The sequence below is a fragment of the Meleagris gallopavo genome, chromosome 9, assembly GCF_000146605.3.
Source record: "Meleagris gallopavo isolate NT-WF06-2002-E0010 breed Aviagen turkey brand Nicholas breeding stock chromosome 9, Turkey_5.1, whole genome shotgun sequence".
NCBI classification, from domain to species: domain Eukaryota; kingdom Metazoa; phylum Chordata; class Aves; order Galliformes; family Phasianidae; genus Meleagris; species Meleagris gallopavo.
In genome coordinates this window covers 6,050,777-6,061,411 of record NC_015019.2, presented here as the reverse complement: position 1 = coordinate 6,061,411, position 10,635 = coordinate 6,050,777, and the positions used below count along the sequence as shown (strand labels likewise).

General features: G+C 34.7%; 1 long non-coding RNA gene across 3 annotated transcripts in view; it reads right to left on the bottom strand.

Moving 5' to 3' along the window:
• LOC104912163 overlaps window positions 1-10,635 on the bottom strand; it is a 92,701-nt gene that overhangs the window by 12,162 nt on the left and 69,904 nt on the right. The window contains exon 4 of one of the 3 annotated variants that reach the window (XR_002117646.1): window positions 6,136-6,957. The exons of the other annotated variants lie outside the window; for them this stretch is intronic. This is a non-coding gene — a long non-coding RNA (uncharacterized LOC104912163). Of the gene's footprint in view, window positions 1-6,135; window positions 6,958-10,635 lie in introns of those variants that run through there. 3 annotated transcript variants of the gene reach the window in all.

The following is a 10,635-nucleotide window of genomic DNA, read 5'->3' as shown; positions in this document are numbered from 1 at the left end:
TTGAATGAGCATGGAATAAACTGGATGACCTCTGAAAAACTCAGTCATAATTTTCTATGATCTGCAGTTACTATATTACAAGTTGGACTCAAAAGAAAGTTTACTTATATGTTAAAAATTAAAAGCCTATGTTTGCCATTTTTAGGTAAACCTGTAATAGTTGAGCAGACATTAAGGCATTTATTTTTGTTTACTCAGTCTTGTTACCTATTCTTTCCTGGTTCTTCCTCAAAATCCTTAATGAGCAGTAACTCATTCACTTTAAACACTTGGTCTGATATTCCCTGCACAGAAACATCATAGAATGTCTTTGAATAAAGAAAAAACAGCAAGTATTTATTTTATTTTTCATTTCTCCTCAACTGTAATTCATGTAAGCTAATAGTTGCTTCATGAATGATTAACCCATCATATACTCCAGAGAGACAGAAGACATAAATTATAAGTTGTGTATTCTGCATTTTCACTGCTAAAACACTGAATGACAGGATGACTTTGTTTTTGAAATTTCATGCTCATTACATTTGCTATGAAAATGAAAATCTTAATCAGTGGGACTACCCTAAATATTCCTAAAGACATAAACCTCAGGGGAATATATAAGCCTATTCTTTCAAGAAGAAAATGAAATGAAACTGTTAAAAAAGAAAGGAAATAAGATGGAATAAGAATGTTGTGACCATGTTTCAAAGGACACACTCTTTATGGTACTTTTGTTCCTAACATAAATTGACTGATATGCAATAGGAAGTCAAGGTTGATTCTTTTGATTTTCTGGGATTATTTCTTTCTTACAAGAACAGCTGAAATATAAATACACTGATTTTGGTTTTGTTTGCTTTTCAAAAGAAAGCTTGTATTTCCTTTGGCTTTCTCTAAGACAGTTTACAATCAAATTCAAGCTGTGGGCAGCGCTTTTTCTCTCTACTGCAGTCAAAATCAGAAGCAATACTGCAGTCAGATACAGCAATACAATCCAGTTACATATCTCTTAACTAAATCCATATATTAATTTGTGATAGACAATCCACTGATAAAAGTCCATATTAAAAAAAAAAAGTTTGTTTTGGTGAACTTCTCATCTACATTTAAAACTTAGAATAAATAAATCCAAAAGACCATTTAAAACAAAAAAAAGAGACATTCATAGTTTGGGAACATCTCCACACTGGGAAGATTTACAATTCAGTTTTCAAATTCAACAGACTTACAAATCCAAAACTACTTTTTTGAAAAAGAACTACATTTTATGGTCATGTAAAACTTTTGAAATGCAACATAATGAGTAGAGAAATCCATGCAAGTTAGATTGCACTCAGAAATTTGTCTTTTTTTGCATTGTTTGGAAAATCATCGTTCTGCTTGTAGTTCTTTGTCATTCTAGTATGCTCTGCTGCAAACTGTTAGATAATGTAAAAATAAAAAGGAAAATTTAAGTTTTGCATTAAATTTTGCAGAGGAAATGTGTCCTTGTGCAGGAAGTACATTTCATGTACAGATTACAGCAGGAGCTTCCAAATATTTTAAACAATCCTTAGGCTGAGAGTAAACTTACAGCCAGGACAAAGCACAAAGGAAAATGTTCAATTAACGTTTTCTAATCCTCTTCCTTTTGTTCACTACAGAAGAGCTTTAATTTCTTGTTTATTTGTTTGTTTGTTTGTTTTGCAACTTCGAGTTACTCATTAGTGAGGCCATATTTTTTGTTTGCTTTGTTTTGTTTTACAAGTAGCTCCAGGTGGTATTAAAGATCAAAAGTTTACAGAGCTCAGAAGAAATACATTCAGCTATGACCCTTTTTAAGCACTATTGTTGCTTTCCTGTTTGTTTCTGCTTAAACATTGAGGAATAAATCTTTTAGGAAAAAAAGCAGAGTGAATTTGAAACCTTTAGGGATCAGTGGGATCAGAAAACATCCACCTGTCCTTAAGCAGAATTGTTAGAACTGAATCCAGGTAGAGAAGCAGAAGTGATATATAAATGAAAAATAGGAGAAATGTGATCAAATCTGCAGCCCTACTTAACTGGTGGCTCACTGATGCTCAGGCAAGCAAAACTTCTTATTCAAATAGCTCTGGTGAAGCTGCCTTACCCAGTCTGACAGCCTTGGATGTCAGAGAACGAACTACTTTTCAGTAAATTTAAGAACTTTGAGTGAAGTGATATAGCTCAAGGAGACATGAAACCCTGAGGTTAAGCTGAATCCTTTCATAGTAAGGAGAGAAAGATAAAAACATACCATAACAACAACAAACCACCACCAACAACAATAAAAACCAAACTGCAAAAGCAAGCTATTAACATACAAATTATAATTCAAAATAAAATACTTTAATTCAGTCTCTCAGCTATCCTGCTGGTATTGTTGACATAATTTTCAAAGTAGCCATCATGTGCAAGTTTTAACTCAGTCACTTTTATGTCTTTATTTTAAGCCTCCTTAAATGAAATCCACAAATAGTTTACATTTGTCCCTGCTAAGCACCTCTTCAAACCTTTCTGGCAGAATGTATCTCAAAAAAGAAATCATAGTTATTTCATAAAGAATCAAAACCGAATTACATGTTAACTCATATTTCTTCATTCTCTTTCAGGAAACTTATAAATCTGAAAAGTCAATAAAATCAATGTTGAAAAGATTTGTTGTAAAAGGAGAATGTCAAACTTGGAAGCAGAACAAAATTGCTTTTTTTCTTCTCCCATTTCCCACTGTCCCTGAGAAGGAATAAATTATGTTTCACATACAATACCTGCCTATGAAGATTCAAAACAAGAAAAAGAAAAAAAGCAGGAATTCTTAAGTTGCCAATAAGGCAAAATTAATTTAAAAATAAAAGGAAATAAATGATGTTATATAGATGAAACACAGAAATAACCACAAACAGGAATACAGAACGCAGTAATCACTTCTGCAGAGTCCTAGCGAAGAGCAGTTTTAAAATCTATTTCTCACTCTGACAGTATTTTACAATGTGGTACATCAAGGTGTGACTTTGCATTTGACTTTTGGCACAAAAGACATCAGCTATCTGGTAAAAAAAGAAATCAGTTCAGTGGTAAGTAATAAAAGCATGGTGTTGGGAAGGATTTTTCAAACAAATGTGAAATACAGTTCACTGTGCTTTATTTTTCTTTATTGAATGCTTTATTCTATATCTTGCATTTTGGTTATCTATTTTCAATGAGCTTGAATATAAAGAGAACGTGAAAAGTAACACATTCTTAATATGACAATTAAAAACTTCCTGATATTAAAGTTGTCTTGAAAAAAGTTGCAAATCTCAAGAAAAGCCAGCAATTGGCTTAAGGCTCTCCTTTCCTTTGACAAGTTTACTAAAGTAAACTATTAATGATTCTGATACTTTTCATGCGTCTTTTTCTTATATTGTCTTACAAACTCAGAGTAAAGCACACTGATCTTTTTAAAGGCAGGTCTTGGGCTTCTAAAAATCACGTTCTAGGTTACAAGTACATTTAAAGATTACTTTTATACACCATACATATAATTTCTGGTAGTACTTAAAACATTCATCCAAATCAACAAGAGCAGGGGGCACTTGGCAGTTCAGAATTCTTGGAGGCACTATAACTGACAGCAACTGTGTACTATTTAAAAGTCAATTTCACGTGTATCTGAAGAAAATATTTTTGAAGAAAATCACTGAATTCATGCTTCATTGGGTACTAACCAAGGTATCAGTTAGTGGTAGTAGAGGTATCATTTAATAAAGTCCCAGTTCAGCCTCTACTGAGAGTTTTTATGAATATCAAGGTTTATTTCACCATCATACCAGAAGTTTGTAGTAATTACAGCCTCCTCACTCCCCCAGAGATCAGGTTTAAGAGTTCAAGCAGTACAAAAGCTAACACTCTCCTATGTGGCGTTAACTTGTAGAAGGAAAAGTAGAAAGCTGCTGGAAATATAACACTGGAATGGAATGAGAAGTAAATTGTGCCAGCTGATTTTGCTGCAAGCCTTTTCTCCTTTATGATGGGGTTAATGTAAATCAAAGTTGCCAAATGAGTCTCTCACACACTCAGGTTACCACCACAGGCACATACTACTGATCAGTCATTTTTAGGCTCTTTATAAATGTTTGGATGTTGAGATACAGTATTATTTCAAAACAGATTTTGTCAGAAAATAATTTTGCATAGAAAACTTGTTCTCTGGTACTTCAATATCTGTACATGCCTTGCAGTGAATTAGCGCATGAGAAAATCAGGATTGCATTTTTCAAGATGTGTTCACAGTACCATTTATGGTACCTTGCCCATCAACTTTGCCAGTATAAAGAGATAAAATGAGATAAAAATGAAATAATGTAATGACAGAGATAAATGAGAGTTCATGAATATGGTGTAATCTCAGAACAGAAGAGAACTGACACTCTTATTGTAAAAGACACAAACCAAAGCTTTAGTTAGAAGTCTGAAAAGAGAAAAAAGTAGCAGTTACATACAATATGCGATTAAAAGATTGGTTAAGAATACTGATTAAAATGTTTTAACTTAATTGTTACACAGACACTAATAACAATTCCTAGATTCTGGAGAATTCAGACTACTTTTTGCGATAACAGTCTTTTTTAAAACAATTTTTAACAATAGATGTCTGTTCATTGAGAAATAAAAGGCCTACTAGTACTTCAGGGCTTGAAGTTATGATGCAAAATGAAATCTAGAGTAATTCAGATTTTTAGTTACTAAAATAATTTCACAGAAAAGAAAGCGTGTATCTTTAGCAGCAAGCATTGAAATTCAAAACAGAAGCCAGTTTGAAACAAATGATGTCTTTCTTTAGTGAGCAAATTTTGTGTAATTGCACTTCTGAATGGAATTCAGCTTTTAACAGAAGATGAAGTTCTCATTGAGCAATGCAAAATATGAAGTATAGTACATTCACTTTGTAATAAAAGACACTCCCACTGCACATATATTCTGGAAACCAAAAGCTCAAGAAACTACAGCACTGTGATTCAAAGGCATTTCTTGTCCTTACTAAATCAGGGAACTGTTGAGACACGAAGTCCTAGCTGACTACTTCTCTGAAAGACATTTTAAGTTATTCTCTAACAGTTACACTCAGTTCACTATAATGCTATTCCCATCTTGTGCTCACACATTGAAATCAGGCATCTTGTTAGAGTGGAAAGCTACCAGAGACAATGAATTCAGCCAGATTAACTTAATCCTGTCAGCTCTGTAGGTTGTCCCACAGAGGTTGTCCCACCAGATGTTTTCCTGTTTTTTAAAGGGAAAACTTAGTCTGGTTGCCATTTTTCCCCAGGTCTCCCTCTGCTATGAAATAACAGATCCATCACAGCTTCAAGATGAGTTGATTAAACAATCCCATGGCAAGGATTACACCCCAGTATCTCCAGTACACTTACTTGAGCAACAGTTCTTTCCCTCTCTTGTGTGAGCTATTTACCACATTCTGTTCTTTTGTTTGTTTTGAATTGTCTTTTCTCATTAGAGACATTTGCATTTCTAGGGAAATGTGCACTTGATTTACATATTTGTGAAATCCATACATATAAACAGTCTTGAGTATTGGTACACTAACAGAGCATCGTGATTTAAATAATATAAAAGAGCCTGATAGCAATTTCAACACATCTCTGAGGGCAATTTGTACAGCTGTTCTGTGATATGCTATTATTAGGAAAATTACTTTGATGCAAGTCAAAAAGACACAGACTTACAAATAAAATGTTAACTTTATTTTCCAGCTTACTATAGAGAAAAGAATTAAATGGGCAAGGGGATAACATATTATAAGTCAAGAGAGATCTTTACAAAAATAGATTTAAGAGTTCCGTTGCCCTGTGCATACTGCTGTACTACTGCCAGATTTGCAGAGATGTCTCTTGAGAGCTTAACTGTCTAACCACAAGAAATCCTGTTGAGTCAGGACATTTTGAAGATTTGAGTGCTTGCTATTTCAATCCAAGACTTTCTTTGAACTCAGTGGAATTTTACACAATTGCCTTGTAATTCTCCTTTCAATAGAGAAGAGCATATCACACATAAAAAGGAGTTTTCCACAACTCAGTCCCTGTTACTGTCAGTTGTACTGTACAGAGCATTAGACTTTCACAAAGACTGAAAACTCAAGGAATAAAAGAAAATATCATTTTATAGTAATTTTGAGTTCTAGTTATTTTGTGTCATAAGTTCTAATAGGTATCAATTATTTTGTTATGTAAGCTATATGGTAACAATGATCTCTCCCAATCAGGGAGATAAAATTATTTAATTTTAAAGAGAACATGGTCTAAGGTATCAACTGACCTGATGCCTTTCTACATTGCACACATACTTCTGCTTCTGAAATATTTTCATATTGTAGAATTCAAAATGATTTCCAAAGGTTCCTAGCCCTCCCATAAATAACACACAGCTTTAGAGATTATTTTCCTAAAGGAAAGTCAAATAGTTACCCCTACTTTCTGTGTCCACCCTTCTGTTTTCATTTGCAAGAAAATCAGTATCAAAACACAGTATTACAAAATATTTATCTGTAGATAAATGTGATGCTGAGAAGCAGTTCTCATTTAGATTAGGACAAAAAAAAGTTCAGTACATTTTTTTCACCAAGCTGAAGTCTTTAATCCTAGAATATTTGTGGATGATGTGAAAACCATGCACACAGCTGTACTTCTGCTTTGAATGCAAGAGATAGTAAAGAAGATGGCAAAGGGCACAGTGGCACTATTTTTTTTATTATTTTTTAAAAGCTCAAGGACATACTGGGAATCAGGACATTAGACAGCTTGCCCACATAGGAAGATTTCCATGATGAATGCAGGCAAATTAGCACAGAATTTTGTGAAATACAAAGCTGCTGGCAGACAATGGAAAATGCCAAGGCTGAAGTACACAATTTATTCATGTATTCCAGCATTTCTTGCTTAGTTTGCTGTGAGGTGACTGCAGCACCAGAAAAGGAACCTGCAGAGGTACAAAAGTTTACAGTGGTAAGCAACAACTTTGTCTTGGATTAAAAAGGCTACAGGCAACTACTAATGGAAACAGCAGAAATCCAGGACAAACAAAGAATGTGTTTGCCTCAGAACTAATCCTGAGAAATGGAGCTAAGGAATTCCAGCTATTGAGTTGCAACAATATTCTGTCATAAGGAAACTACAAAGTGATAATAAACTATATTTAGAAGTAACTATAAGAAAACATGTTAATGCTATCTTGCAATATCCATCCTTTCTGAGATACTGCCCAGCAATGCCACTAATTTTCTGAATTTTCGTTATTTTATCTTTCAAACGAACATATATCAAAACTGTCATGCCAGAGACACTTAATTACTTATGTTTGACCCAAGTGTGATTAAGGATTCTTCGAATAGGGTTAATTACATGCAGAATTCATTCTCTTATGTTTCCAACCTCATGACTTGTCCAGACACCAAGTCTAAATTTCCAGTGATCAGATATAACCTGGATATTACAAAGTTAAAAGAAATACACAGTTTACAGTTGCCAGACTTCATCATCTTGCTTTTCTGGAAAAAAATAAATTTAACCACATAAATAATATTTATGCTACTAGACATGCACAGGAAGTACAAAAAGAGAGCGTACAGCTGGCTAGCAAGCAGATCGGTCTCCTTGGCTGCAGCTTGCCTTATAGAAATAGTTTACTGTTACATGCAAATAATAATAAAAAATTTCCTTGTTGTGATTTTATATAATGTATAAGAACACATATGCCTTCCTGTTCTTATGTCAGTTACTAACCAGTACTTCAGCTTATGAAAATCCTTTTTCCCACTAAAACACGATTCCTTTGTGGTCTAGCATTTTTTGCTTTACAGAAGAATTTCACTATTTCTAGTGCAGCATTTATAAGGCAAATTTACAGAGCCTGCAGTCAGCTGGATTTCTGCTTGTGTGTCAGCTGAATCTATTTTCTTCTTATAGAGTCCATACAGTTGATAGCTGCATTCAGATAACAAAAAAAGTAATAATGTGGGCAGACATATGAACAACCGAGGGAAGTTGCATCTATTAATGGGGATGGATTATCCCTTTCGAAATTTTTAAAGCATAATATATAGAAACAATGAGTCATTAGTTGAGAAACCAGTTCTGCTGCAGGAGAGCTTCACAAAAGCCAGTGAAAAACCTCAGCAAAGGAGGTGAATCAGAAAGCTGAAGCTCTGACTCAGCAAATTAACGCATGAGCACATATTACTATAGACCATGGAACTCTTGAGGCTGATTTTCAGTTACAGTTACAGAATACAGAACTTCAAAAGCCTTGCAGGATACAGAGAGCTAAAAGTAAAATATTAATTAATCGACAAAAAAAAAAAAAAAGGCTTGAGCTAGTTGATACAATCCCTATGTTCACCAATAAACATCCTAAAAGTCATTTGAATGTCAGTAAGAAAGAAAAAGAAGTGAGGTCTCAAAATTCAGTAAGAATTTTGTGTCCAAGTGGGCACTACAGTAAATAGAGAGATTCTCTGATAAGAATTCAAACACTGCAAATAAATGACCCGAGAAATCATACATGAATTGGAAATGAATTGGAATGAATAGGAAATTTGCTTATTATGCTGTAACAGGTAGTTTAAAAAGTTTTCTATTTATTTTTCTTCTAATGTAGGCTTAGACAATGACATTCCTAATGCGTGCACCACACGTGAACAATGTACACAATTTCATGCTTTACATGAAAGTCTTGAATCTTTTGGTAATTATTACTCTGCAGGCGCAAATGGGCAGGTTTGGTAGAAATGTTTCTAGATGTTCAGCCCTGTTTTTCCTGTATATTGTGCTTAAACTCTTACTGGGTTATTTCAATTTTTTTCTTTACAAGAGAAACGATCAATACTACAAACACCGTGAACTTCACGGTTACTGTGAAAACTGAGATCAACCAAAAGCACTGCAAAAGTTCTTTATCATTGCTCATTCTTCCAAAATAACAGCTTTACATAACACAAAGACTTAGAAGAGCTGACTGATTTTTGTCCTGTTGTACTGACAGCCTTTGGCATAGGCAATTATGACTCAATTTAAAAAGCCTGAGAGCACACATTTGCACATGAACACTAGAGAAGGGCCAGCTCTTTTTTAATCAGCTACTAAGCATAACAGAATGGCATTTGAGTTCAGTCTGGTCATTCTTCACCTTCCAGATTATCTGAAAAAAGCAAAAGCTAGCAGTAAGGCAAATGAAAAGTTGAAAAAATGAAATGGAGCAAAGAAGCAGAAAAGGACCGAGCAGATGCAGCAGCTGTAAACTGCAGCTGAGAATGTTTAATACTGTAAATTTTATCCAGACAGAATACTTATTCTAGATGAAGTAGCACTTGCTTTCACTAGAAACAGCCATTTATTTTCCATGCATCTTTCCAAATAAGGTGGAGGAGGGAAGTTGGTACATTTTATCCACTTAATTCAGACACAGAGTGACAGCATATTTCTCACCAGCTTCCCAACCTGTTCTATGTCTCACAGAACCAAACAGTTAAAAAGCCATCATATTAATAATATGAGAAATACTAAGGTTAATAATACCAAGATTGCTTGGCCATAGATCTAGCAATTTTATCATAAATAACTTGATGTAAGGCGAAACATAACAGTATTGTAGCATTTCTTTCCCCTGTATTTTTTCAGCCTGGAGAAGGCTGCGAGGAGACCTCACTGAAGCCTTCCAGTATTTAAAAGGGGACTATGAACAGGAGGGGAATCAACTTTTTACTTGGGTAGATAATGATAGGACAAAAAGGAATGGTTTTAAGCTTAGGAGGGGAAGGTGTAGATTGGACGTCAGGGGGAAGTTTTTTTTACAGAGAGAGAGGTGAGGTGCTGGCACAGGCTGCCCAGAGAGGCTGAGGATGCTCCATCCCTGGAGGTGTTCAATACCAGGTTGGATGGGGCCCTGCGCAGCCTGGTCTAGAACCAGATCTGGAAGTTGTTGGCCCTGCCTGTGGCAGGGGAGTTGGAACTTGATGATCCTTGGAGTGCTTTCCAACCCAAGCCATTCTATGATTCTATATGAGCAAATTTTTATTTTTTATTCCTACAATACAGTAATTATTTTCAAGGAGCAAACTAACTGTAAACTGTTAACTGTCAAGTCTGTTAACTGTTTGGTGAATCATTCAGCTCTGAGGAATAGAGATAGTATAAAAGGGACTTCATCCAGTAATACCGATACACTAATCTACTCCTACAGATGTTTTCCTGTCTGCTGTTATTTATACTCCTACAAGAAAATAAAATGATGTCAGTACCCCAGCCTTTCTGTGGTAACAAGTGAAGTACCCGTAGACACTGAGACTCCTCTTCCACCATTTCCAGATATATTCTTCGGCACAGGGGTTCAGTTTGCAGAAGTGTACTGTATTACTTTCTACATGGAAAATATTAAGTTATGCTGAGAGATGAAACTTCCTTCCAAAAGAACATTTGCCAAGTTCTCCAACAGACTTTCCTACCATGAAATTGCCCTTTCACAAACAGTTAAAAGCAAAGCAAAACAAACAAATATTTTTTTTCTTCTATTGAATATCAAGATTGCAATTAAATTTTTTACTGCTATTATCTGACCATGATACTGAAATAGCCATTATCAAATTCAAGTCTGATGTCTTTC